General features: G+C 44.8%; 1 long non-coding RNA gene across 2 annotated transcripts; it reads left to right on the forward strand.

The window, feature by feature from the left end:
* Positions 1–307: 307 nt before the first annotated feature.
* On the forward strand, positions 308–3,883 carry LOC112414221 (uncharacterized). Of its 2 annotated transcripts, none has more exons than XR_003006106.1 (2): positions 308–1,474; positions 1,605–3,883. It is a non-coding gene; the product is annotated as an uncharacterized LOC112414221 (long non-coding RNA). The 2 variants fall into 2 exon arrangements; XR_003006107.1 differs by having other exon boundaries at positions 1,609–3,883.
* The last annotated feature ends 8,918 nt before the right edge of the window (positions 3,884–12,801 follow it).

The raw sequence follows: 12,801 nt of genomic DNA on the forward strand, positions 1-12,801 counted from the left end.
GAATAGGTCATGAGGGTGGAGCCCTCATGAATGGGATTAGTGCCCTTGTAAAAGGGGCCCCAGAGAGCTCCATCATGCCTTCTGCCATGTGAGGTCACACCCAGAAAATAGTGAGAAGTGGGCTTTCACTCGACAGTGAATCTGCTGGCACCTTGATCTTGGACTTCCCAGCCTCCAGGACTGTGAGAGGTAAATGTCTGTTGTTTTATGAGCTGCCCAGTCTTTGGTGTTCTGTTATAGCAGCCTGAGCCAACTCTGTCTCTCTCTCTCTCCCTCTCTCCCTCTCTCTCTCTCTCCCTCTCTCTCTCTCCCTCTCCCCCTCTCCTCTCTCTCTCTCTCTCTCTCTCTCTCTCTCTCGCTCGCTCGCTCGCTTGCTCTCTCCCTCCCTGGAAGAAGGGAATGAGGCAGGGCTGACGTGAAGGGATGCAAAACAGCTCCTCCTAACCCAGCTCGCGGAGGAAGAGAGACAGAAAAGCAGCCCTTTTATCTCTCTTTTGTTTTCTCACTTCCTTCCACCTCCCAACACCCCCCTCTTGTCAGCCCAAGTTTTCTTTTCTCTTTCTACCGCAGAGAGGATTTTTCTTCCTTTCTTTCTCTTTCTTTCGGTTCAACTCTCCCACTCAAATTGAAAGCCTGGAGGGTTTTCTCTCTCTCTCTCTTTTTTTTCTTCCCTCTTTTCTTCCTTCTTCCTCCTTTCTTATTTCTCTAAAAGGGTTTTGTTTGCTGTGGGAGTTTCGTTTGAAAATCAAGTCACGCCTTTTTTCCTCCTTTTCTTTCTCTCTCTTTTTTTCTCCTCAGCAGAAAAGGGGAACAAAGATTAACTGAAGCGGGAGAGAGGGGGAGCATCAGAACCTCGCATGGAAATGGGGGGCCCGGTCCTGCCCGGCACAAAGGGGGCGAGCTTCCCCCACCGTGGGAAGCTTGGGGCGTCCTCCCGAGAGGAGAGTCGGCGGGGCTGGGGGGCGGGGGACGCGGGTTCCTTCCGAAGTGCGGGCGGGGGCCGCGGAGCCCGCCCCTCCCCAGGCAGAGGTGGAAGGCTGGGTGTGTTCTTCACTTATGTATTTTTAAAGTAGGCAGATGGGCGTGGAACAAACATCCCCGCGGAGCACTAAACTGTAAGAAGCCTTTAAACAGCTGTTTGCAGAGCCCTGGACGTCCAGACTCGAGGGAGCGGTGCGGACTGCGAGCGCCAGGGCCCGGGTGGGGAAGGGGCTCCGAGGAGCCGCTGGGATCGGCCCCTCGTGGGCTCGCCAATCCCACGGCCCGGGCCTTCGCCCAGGACGCACTGCTGGGGGGCGCCGAGGCGTGGCCGTTGGCAGCGCGGGGGTCAAGCCCCTGGCGCCTTACTACAGGGCCTCGGGGCTTGGCACAGCCTTGCCCCTCCCCGGCTTCCGACCCGACCCTCGGCATCTAACCTCCAAGCGCGTCTCCACTCCGAGCCCTCGGACAGGACGCGGTAGAGCCTCCCCGAAGGGTCAGTTATTCATGGGGCGCCTGCGCGTGTTCCCAAGACCTGCTCTACCTTCTGCTTCTCCAGAGAGGTGGGGAGAAAACAGGGGGAAAGTTCCCAGAGCAAAGTTGGCCACATTTCTCTTTTGCCCAAGGAAGTATTGAGCACCTGCTGGATGCCCGGCACTTGGACTGGGGCTACTGCCAGGGGCTGGGGAGAAACGTGAGTCTTCATGGGCCCTGAGAGTTTCCACAGGAAACAATGCCAGAGGAGACTGCAGCTCAGGACCAGGTCATCGAGAGGAAGGAAAGCCTGGATCCTCTCCCCTCCCTCCTCTCTTCCTTCCCCTTCTCTTCCTTCCTCCCGGCTGCGTCTCCTTGGCTCCACCCCTTCTCCTCATCAATTCCTCCCACACTTCCCTGCTCTCCCTGGCTTTTCACTGGAGGGTCCCTTCTCCCAGCTAGGAGCAGATGCTGAGCCTCATTGTCTCTCCCCCTCAGTGACTGCAGCCTCCCGGGGACAGGACCTGCCACTCTTCACCCCTCCCCCCAGCCCGCAGGCCTGGGCCTTTACAGACTGGAGCCCCAAGGCCACTGACCCTCACCCCACTCTAAACCAGCTCCTGGTGTTGTGAGCAATGACTCCAGTCACTCAGAACATGATTTGTTTCTGACTGGGAGTGAGAAAACAGTAGCCTGGTACTTGCTTTAGCAAGGAGGACACCATGATTTTAATGTCAGTGCACTGAGCCCTGGATGACCCCAGAGCATCCCCCTGACTTTGCCCTCTTAGTGGGATATACAGGGAGCTACATTTCTGTCATCTTAGATCCTGTTTAGTGCACATAAGCTATAGCCTCCAAATAAAGCAAAACAGCTCTGACAGTCCAGCATTCACGTAACAAATGCTTACCGAGTACCTACTCTGTGCCAGCTCCTATGCTTGGGTGCTAAGGACCTAACAACCAATGGCACATGCGGTCCTCACTTAGGCTTTGCAGACTGGCAGGGGAAGAAACAAGAAGACAGGCAACCACAATGCCACATGTTACATGTTAAGGATGAACCAAGGAAGCACCTAAAAAAAGGGTGCTTGGACTAGGGTGGTCAGGGATGGCTTCTCCTGGAGGAGGTTACATCTAGATGCGTAGGCCTGTGCCAGGTAAACTCATAGGAAGGCACAGCCTGTCCAAAGGCCCCAAGGGAAGAGAGCACATTCTTGCAGTTTCTTGGAACCTCCACCAAGTATTTGCTGCAGTGGGGAGTACAGTGGGGGAGTGGGGACACTTTGGTGTCAGGGCACAAGGCGGGGCAGGGGAGAGTGGGGAGTGTGTCAGGCAGTAAGTAAGGGAGGGGGCCAGATATCAGGGGACTCTTCACATTTTAGCCTCTCCCACTTGCTAACTTCATGAACTTGGGTGATTATAGTTTCCTTCCTTATAAGATAGGGATAAAAAGACCAGTGGGCTGCAGAGACAGCGTCTTATGTTTAAGCTCCCAGGCTTATTTGCTGCATACCCCTGGGCCAGTTGACCTCTCTGAATATAAGTTTTCTCATCTGTGAAATGGGGTGAAAACACTTGACTCACAGGGTTTCTGCAAGGCTTAAAAGGCTTAAGACATGCCTAGCTCAGTGTCTGGCACGTAAGCTCCAATACATGGTAGCTTTTATTCATTGTTATTATAGATCAAGGAGTGACAGGGAGGTGCCTTTACAACCCAGAAATGAGATTTATGTTCTGGGTTGAAACTAGAGTGAGTCACCATGCCCGAAATGCAATGAGCTGGCTGTGGAGGAAGCATTCCTTCAGAGGATACCCTGTGTGCCCACAGGTGGCTGGGATTGGGGAATACCTACGTCTGACCAAGACGGCCAGTGTGTCGTCTCAGGAACAGGACCGGAATGTGAAGACTGTGGTTACCAAGGCCTGGCCTGATCAGTGGAGGTGTAGCTTGCCTGAAGAGCAAATAGGAATCAGAAGAGAGTCAGTCTCGTAAAATCCTGGAGGGCCCCTTGGAGCAGGCGCCTGGCTGTGTTTGCTCAGTGAAGAGAAGTAGACACAGAAGTTCACACTGGGGAGGAGAGAGGGGGAGAAAGAGACTTTTGACTCTTCCAGAGCCTGAATTAAATCTCTCAAAACCTCTTAGTCCTTTGCTTGGGTTCCTCATTCTCCAAGCAACCTGCAGATGAACTTGGCACCAACAAAATGCCCCCTGGATCCAGACAGACACCAGGGTTCCAGTTCCTGCGTTGTAAACGCTTCTATTATTTCTTTATGACACAAGTTCATTGTGAGAGAATTTGATAACCAGCTAAGCAAAACTGAAAGAGAACTCCAGTAGAGACGTTATATTTTTGTGTGTGTCCTTGGACGTTTTATATCCACATATCTACATGTAAAATGCACATAGTAATAAAACTATGCAAAGTGAATATTGTTAAATGAATGACTATACATGTAAATATATTAACAAAATTTACAAAAACGACGTAACGCTATTCCTACTGAATGGCAACCACTTTTACCCCGTAATATGTCACAAATAGCTTTCTTTGTTTGTAAACATCCACATTATCATTCCTAACAAATAATATTATTCCATGGTGTGCATTTATCTTACCTGTTTAAACAAATTGCTGGACTTGTGGGATATTTCCAGTTTTTCACTTTTATGGACCCACTGTGATAGACATACTGTACAGTCACCTTTGTGCCAGGTAAATATCATATTCTTCCCCCCGGCCGCGCTGCATGGCATGCAGGATTTTAGTTCCCCGACCAGGGATCAAACCTGTGCCCCTGGCAGTGGAAGGGCGGAGTCTTAACCACTGGATTGCCAGTGAATTCCCAATGTCATATTCTGATCATCATTTTACAGCTGAGGAGACTGAGGCACAGCAAAGTTTAAAAGTTTTCCAAGGTCATAGCTATTGAGTGACTGAGCCCGAATTTGCAGCCAGAGTTTCCATTTGGGAGTTCCTTTCAGCATCTCTGTTTGCTCCTTTTCTTTAGCGTATCCCCTCCTCATACCTCCCTGTTTTCTCTCCCAGATCACCTCCCTGTGAGAACCAGTCTAGGCAGGTGACCCACTGCCTTCTCTGACACCTGAGTAACTTCAGTAATGTCCATCTCCTGGGGTTGTTGGGAGGAATGAAAGCAGGTGATAAATGACATGTAATGCATGATACTGTATTTGGGAAATTGTGAAGCCTGTGCGAATGAATGTTAGGAGGTACTAGCAAGGGCCTAAGCTCACAGTCAGATGCCACCACCTTTAGCCAAATCCCCTGACCTCCTCAAACCCAGGAAGGAAGCCTCCAACTTCACACTAGAGAGAAAGAAATCAACTGTTCCAACGCAGAAGCAATAAAGGAGGCGTCCCCGGGGCATTTCAGGAGCCCCACAGTTGCTCCCCACCCCCACCCCAGCCCCACAGCTGGAACCGGAGGGAAGATTTGTTAGTCTAAGGTTTATTCATGCTTATGATTTCCCTGAGGGAGGATGCATTCATGTCACAGGCCTTCCAGAATGTTTGTATCCATCTCTGAAAATCTGAGGAATCGAGTAAGCCGAGTAAAGGGATGAAACACAGCTCTTCCGTGTTTCAATTGACGTGTTTATCAGAGTAACTGCTGGGAGATTAGCAGATGATTATTAAAATCTGTTTCTTTCATTGGCAGAACCAAACAAACATTAAAAATATACATCAGTGACTTTGCAATGTCTAATATTTGATTTTGAGTATCAAACCTCCCCACTGGATTCCAGCCAATGGAAGATGCAGGACCCCAGGGCAGAACTAAATGGGGCTGCAGAGAGCAGAGGTGGACCTAGGGCTCCTGAAAGGATGGGCTTGTGGCAGGGGGACCCAGAACTGGAGAGTCACCGAGAACTAAGTCAATGACCGGAGTCACACAAAAGTTGTGTTGGGCAGCAGCTCAAAATTCTCATAAGTGTAGTAGTAATTTAGGAAGTCTCAGGGTTTGCAGGGAAAACCCAAAGAAAGCAAAAGTCTGTGTGGATAGATGGGGTGAACATCTGACATTTGTGCATTATTTTTCAAGGAATAATGACAGGGTACACCTCCTCTGATCCCCCTTATGACCAAGGGTGCATAGTTGCATGGCTTTATTCCCATCATGGTTTGGGCCAGTAAGTTAACTGGCCTTATTTGCATAAATATAAGAATAAAAATAAGCTAAAAGAAACATGGGACACCTACCATAAACAGGAAACTGCTAGCTTCACTAAACAGTTAAAAAAAAAATTAAAAACATAAAAGCCACAATGATGGGACTTCCCTGGTGGTGCAGTGGTTAAGAATCCGCCTGCCAATGCAGGAGACAGGTTCGAGCCCTGGTCCGGGAAGATCCCACATGCCACGGAGCAACTAAGCCTGGGAGCCACAGCTACTGAGCCTGCGCTCTAGAGCCCGTGAGCCACAACTACTAAAGCCTGCATGGCACAACTACTGAAGCCCGCACTCCTAGAGCCCATGCTCCGCAACAAGGGACGCCACCGCAGTGAGAAGCCTGCTCACCACAACGAAGAGTAGCCCCGCTTGCTGCAACTAGAGAAAGCCTGCGCGTAGCAATGAAGACCCAAAGCAGCCAATAAAAAAAAAAAAAAAGTTTATGTCTTTTGATTAGTAACTTTAGTTCTAGAAATCTATTGGAGGGAGAGTCATCAGTGTGGACAAAGATTTGAGTTAAGGGACTTCCCTGGTGGTCCAGTGGTAAAGAATCTGCCTTACAATGCAGGGGACTCAGGTTCCATCCCTGGTCCGGGAACTAAGATCCCGCATGCTGTGGAGTAACCTAACCTACACGCCACAACTACTGAGCTTGCGCACCTCAGCTAGAGCCCTTGTGCCGCAAACTATAGAGCCAACATGGCCTGGAGCCTGTGCACCACAACTAGGGAAGAGAAAACCAACAAGCCACAACTAGAGAGCCCACGCACCTCAACTAAGATCCAATGCAGCCTAAAATAAATAAATAATATATATTTTTTAAAAAGATGTGAGTTAAGGGTGTTTATCAAAGTGTTATTTATGCTGGCAAAAATTACCACCACCCCTCCAAAAAAAGGAAAAGAACAGAAGGAAGAAAGCAATAACCCAAGTATTCAACAGCAAGGAAATATTTAAAGAAGTTATGGCATGCACATTTGATATAATACTGCATAGCTATCAAAAACCATGTTTTCGAAGAATATTTAATGACCTGGAAAATGTTTGTGATATAGTGAGTGAGATACAAAATTGCATGTGCAATTATATTTTTGTCCAGTTTTGTATATACATATATATTTATCCTGAAAAATACATATAAAATACTTGAGAGGAAAAACAAACAAGTTTAAAAGTTATTTGTGTTTGTTGGAATTATAGGTGATTTTTATTTTCTTCTTTGTCTTAGTGTATTTGATAAATTTCTATAATGATTATATTATTTTAAACAATAACCTATATAGAGAACAAGACCTGGGTTTCTCATTCACTCCACAGTCAACGGTGAAAAGACCCAGGCCAGGCCTTCAAGGATCTTCCAGTTCACAGGAGAAACAGCCAAGCAAACAGGAAGTTACACTACAGAATGCAATTATTTCTCCTCCCCTGGAAATGTTTGAAGACCTAGGAGGAAAGAGGAACCAGCATTTTGGTTGCTGATGATTTGGGCTCTGGGTTGAATAGACTATCTATTGTGAAAGTGTATTGTGCAAAAAGTGAATGGGGCTTTTTGTGAAGGGAGAAAAAGAGGGTGTGGTTTGGGAACTGGGAGGGTGGGGGAGGAGGAGGCAGGCCTGCAAGCGGTGGGCAGAGCCGCCCTGAAGGTCCCCCCAAGTTGTCCTTCTCAGCCTGCACCTGGCTCTCAGTGTCCAGGGTCAGCAGAGTACCTGGCTCTGCATCCGTAACAGGGGCTCAGTAAATGTTTAGTCAGTGTTTATTGTCCATAAGAACGGATGAATGAATGAGAATGTAACATCAGGGATCACTCTCATGAATTTCCTTTAAGGCATTAATTAAACATGTCTGAAGAAGAAAGACTCCATTGTGAAACCATGATGATGAGCAAGACAGGAGGGGAATTTAAAGTCTTCTCCACCAAGGCAGCAAGGGAGGTGTGTGTGTGTGCATGCGCAGGAGTGTGTCTGCATGTCTGCTTTAGCGTCAGGAGGGACCTGGGTCCAAGTTTGAATGTGGCATTGAGTGAAGTCTGAGGAGCTCTCGGCTATGGCAACTTGCAAGCTGTTTGCTCTTGGCCAGACTCAGTTTCTAAATGCTTTACTACCTAGAAAATGGGGCTTAAGGTGACTTATGTTCTTGGAGACCAAATGAGATAATGCAGGTAGGATAATGCTGCGTAGACAGCAAACACTCTGCATATAGAACAAGCTATTAATGTCAATATTATTACTTGTAAACTCGAAGGCATCACCTGCCTGGCAGGGGAGGGGGAGGAGTACCATAGGGTGATGGTGTTGCCATGTTCATTCTTCATACAGGAACTCTCTTTTTGTCCTTTATTTTGGTCTTTTTACCTTTATTCTTCACTTCATCAACAAATATTTATTGAGAACCCACAATGTGCTGTCCATCCTTAAGGGTCTCCCAGGTAACCAAGAGTGACAGATATGACTAGGGATGACTTTTACAGGAGTAGAAGAGGGGTGCCCAACTCTTCCCTTTGGGAAACCTTAGAAGAGGTGATGTTTAAAGTGAGTCTTGAAAGAAAAGTGGGAACGTGCTCAGCAAAGCAAGGGAGACAGGGGCTGTCAGCAGGCAACAGACTTTAGGAAGTTACTTAACCTCCCTGGGGGGCCATTTCCTGCTCTGAAGAATCCTGCCTCACCTTGAAATAAGATAATACATGCAAAGTGCCTAGCATAGTGCCTGGCCTTTAGTCGGTACTGAAAAACACCAGTTCTTTGTCCCCTCTGTATCAAAATCACTTCCTCTTTGAAGCTTACTTCCTGTTCACATTTTGTTCTTTTCCCCAGTTCCTGAAGACATACTGACTTTTGGCTTAGGCTGTAAATTACTCAGCCTATTTTCCAGGATGCAGAAAATAATTTTAAAAATGGATCACAGTTTCATCCACAAAGAAAATCCCAATAAATTCGAAGTACAAATGTCATATGGATCACATCCTTTGTTCACAATATGCTAAAACTAGAAATTAATGTTAGAAATTAAGTATTTAAAATTTCCAAAATAGCTTTTGGATAAAGGAGGAAGTCAGGAATTAAGTGGGTTTGTGTGTGTGTGTGTGTGTGTGTGTGAGCCTCACTGCCTTTATTTTATTTTTTGTGTGAACACAGTTTTCTTTGTGTGTGTCTAACTTTTTAAAATTTTATTTATTTATTTATTTTGGTTGCGCCGGGTCCTAGCTGACGCACATGGGATCTTTAGCTGCAGCATGTGGGATCCTTTTTTTTTAGTTGCAGTAGGCGAACTCTTAGTTGTGGCATGTGGGATCTAGCTCCCCAACCAGGGATCAAACCCTGGCCCCCTGCATTGGGAGTGTGGAGTCTTACCCACTGGACTACCAGGGAAGTCCCACATCTAACTGTTTTTTAATTGAAGTATAGTTGATTTACAATATCGTGTTAGTTTCAGGTGTGTAGCACAGTGATTCAGTTAATTTTATATATATATCTATAGATATATAGATATATAAGGAGTGTGATAATTTAGAAAAAAACACAAAGAAGAACCACACCTAGGAAAACCAACAGTATGCGTGCAAAGCTTCACTCAAAATTTTGTTTAGTTTTTAAAATGATTTTATTATTAAACCCAGAAAAATTTAAACAAACAAAATATTCATTAAATAATTTAGAAATGTGCAAAAACAAAAACCCCAAATAAAGATGAGGAAGGAAGAGATCAGGAAAAGAAACAGAAAAAAATAAAATAGAACAACTGTTGAATTATTACATACGTCCTTGAGTTGGTTCTTTTTGTAAAAAGAAGATCTAAGTAACACAATGGACGAATGTAACTAAGGAAAAAAAGCAGAAACAAACACAACTTAAGGTGAAATGGTGGAAATGTCAAAAATAGACTTAAAAAATATAAAAGTATGATGTGAAATTGTTGACAAATTTGAAAACTTCAGAGATAATTTTTTGGAAAAAAAAAAAATAGAGAAATTTCTCTGACAGAATCAGAAGTAGAAAGTCTAAACCACCTCCTTCAGCTTCTGCTTAGATGCGGTGGACAGAGTGCCTGCCCCTGACCAGCTTTCCAAAGCTGCACTTTTTCTCAGCAGCATTTCACACCATCTGATGTGACATATGCCTAATTGCTTACTTGTTTCCCTTTTTCTCTCCCCACTAGAATACGAGCTTCCTGAGAAGAGAGAATTTTGTTTTGTTTTTTTAATTAAACTTTTTATTTTGAGATAATTGTGTGTGTGTGTGTTTAATTAAACGTTATATTTTGAGATAATTGTAAGAAAACTGTTTTGGGAATTCCCTGGCGTCCTGTGGTTAGGACTCGGCTCTTTCACTGCTGTGGCCCAGGTTCAGCCCCTGGTCGGGGAATTAAGATCCTGTAAGCTGCGAGGAGCAGCCAAAAAAAAAAAGAAGGAAAACTTTTTCTTGCTGCTGTATCCCTACTGCACAGAACTGGGTCTCGGGCATAGCAGGCACTTGAAATAAATACTAGTTTAATGAATTGAGGAAGAATTTAAGACAGATATCAAGAATGTTGTTCCCCAAAGTTGTGAGTTCAGGCGGTTTTACTGGGGAAGAGGGTGTGTCTTCTAAAGTTTTGAGGCATGGGTTATATAAACTAATCCAGAATATAGCATTTTCTATATGAAGAAAACTACATTTTCTTTTCCTAAGGCGTAAAAGACTTTTTTTTTGGTGTGTTTTTTTTTTTTCCATTGGCCGCATGGCACATGAGATCTTAGTTCCCCCACCAGGGATCAAACCCGAGTCCCTTAGCATTGGAAGCACAGAGTCTTAACCACTGGACCGTCAGGGAAGTCCCAAAAGAAAAGACTTGGCTATGGAGAGATGTACTTTATGCCTGATGCAAAAGCTAAATGATGTAAAGATGGAAAGGTCAAATTAATTTACAGGCTTAATGCAAATCCAAATGTGATTCTTTTTCAAACTTTTACAAAAAAGATTATAAAATTCATTTAGCAGAATAAATAGGTAGAATTTCAAAGAAAGTTTTGTAAAATAAGAGTAAGGATAGGGCTTCTCTGGTGGCGCAGTGGTTGGGAGTCCGCCTGCCAATGCAGGGGACACAGGAAAAAAAAAAGAAAAGGAAAAAAGGAGGAAACGAAAGGACAAACCGGCCCCAAAAAAAAAAAAAAAAAAAGAGTAAGGATATAAGGAAAAGACCATCTAGCCACAAAACATATTAGAAAATTGTGACATTTAAAATTCTGTGGTATTAGGACAAAAATATATAGTTGTTTTAGTAGCTTAAAATAGGGTACTCAGAATGAGATGATGATACACATATTAATTTAATGTGTAATAAAGTACCATCAGGAAAAGAAAAGGTTATTATTATTATTTTTTAAATAAATTTATTTATTTTTATTTTTGGCTGCATTGGGTCTTTGTTGCTGCATGCAGTCTTTCTGTAGTTGCGCTGAGCGGGGGCTACTCTTCGTTGTGGTGTGCAGGCTTCTCATAGCAGTGGCTTCTCTTGTTGCAGAGCACGGGCTGTAGGCGCACGGGTTTCAGTAGTTGTGGCGCACGGGCTAAGTTGCTCCGCAGCATGTGGGATCCTCCCAGACCAGGGCTCGAACCCATGTCTCTTGCGTTGGCAGGCAGATTCTTAACCACTGCGCCACCAGGGAAGCGCAGAAAAGGTTATTTTAAAAATTATTTTGGGCTACTGGCTGGCAGTTTAGGAAAAAAAAAATTATATCCTCACCTCACATAATACAACAAATAAATTCTATCTGGACTTAATAACAATCATAATAAAGATCAAATGTAAAAATGTTGTAAGGAAGAGAAAATAGACACTTTCATGACTTCTTAAGCTTAGAACAAATGGAAGAAATCAAGGGAAAAGAGAATATTTTTGGTTCTATAAATAAGTCAAACTTTGCCATGGTAAGAAAACAAAAATTATCTCTAAGAGATAATTAAGTGAAGAAGGCAAGTTGCGGTTAGTTCACATAATGTTCACATAAAGAAGAAAAATGTTCACAAAAGAAAGCTATATATTTTTGTGAATATATTAGGTGTGTAAATACCTAGGAAGTGGTGAAGAGGAATATACACAAACTGATAGCATTTGGAGTGGGCTAAGGGGACATTTGCTTTATTTGAACTATATGAATTTTAATTTCATACAAGATATACTCATGTATCACTTGTGTAATTTTTAAAGAAAAAGTGATGACAAAACTAAAAAAGACTGTGTTAAATACTTTTAAAGCCTTTTTTTTTTTTTTTGCGGTATGCGGGCCTCTCACTGTTGTGGCCTCTCCCGTTGCGGAGCACAGGCTCCGGACACGCAGACCCGGCGGCCATGGCTCACAGGCCCAGCCGCTCCGGGCATGTGGGATCTTCCCAGACCGGGGCACGAACCCGGGTCCCCTGCATCGGCAGGCGGACTCCCAACCACTGCGCCACCAGGGAAGCCCTTAAAGCCTTTTTAAAAATTATATAAAGAACTTGTATAAATGATTTTTTAAACTGTAAAATCCCAATAGATAAATAGTTAAAAGATACCATGAGTCAGGTCACTGAAAAGAAAATACCAGAAACAAAACTAGAAGAAAATGTTTGCACTCACAGTCATTTAAATAAATCCAGAGTGAAAGCTGTCACTGAAGATCAGAATTCCAACTTCTCTTCTGGGCCCCAGGACCAGCTCAATCTTGGGAAATGGGCAACTTGCGGGAACCTGCAGCAGAAAGGAGGATGGGGGACCCTGCTCAGACCCCCCCAACTGGAGATTTTGCTGGTGTTGGCTGCCCATCCCTTCCTATGGGGATGGTCCTGTCTTGCCCCTAATTTGCCTCCCTGCCTTCTCTGCAAGAGAGTGCAGTATGGGGAGAAAGAAAGAGATCTGCAGAGAGCTGGTGGGGTGACCCAGTCTGCAGACAAAATTGAGGCTATTTTGTCTAATGCCTCCACACAAGTGTCCTTTCTTAGGGACTGAGCACCAGAGCATGGGGGGAAGGTTGGCTTTAGGACTTCCTTGAGCTGGTAGGAAACCATGGGAAGAAGTGGGAAGGAATGATGAATACAAAGGGATTCTGAAGCACTTGGAGTACAGTGGACATCCTTGGGGATAGGGACCTTCTCTTTTGCTGTCTAGATTCCCCAGCATTTGTTCACACTTGAGCTGCACAAGTCT

This window comes from Neophocaena asiaeorientalis, unplaced genomic scaffold, assembly GCF_003031525.2.
Source record: "Neophocaena asiaeorientalis asiaeorientalis breed wild unplaced genomic scaffold, Neophocaena_asiaeorientalis_V1.1 scaffold346, whole genome shotgun sequence".
Lineage (NCBI taxonomy): Eukaryota > Metazoa > Chordata > Mammalia > Artiodactyla > Phocoenidae > Neophocaena > Neophocaena asiaeorientalis.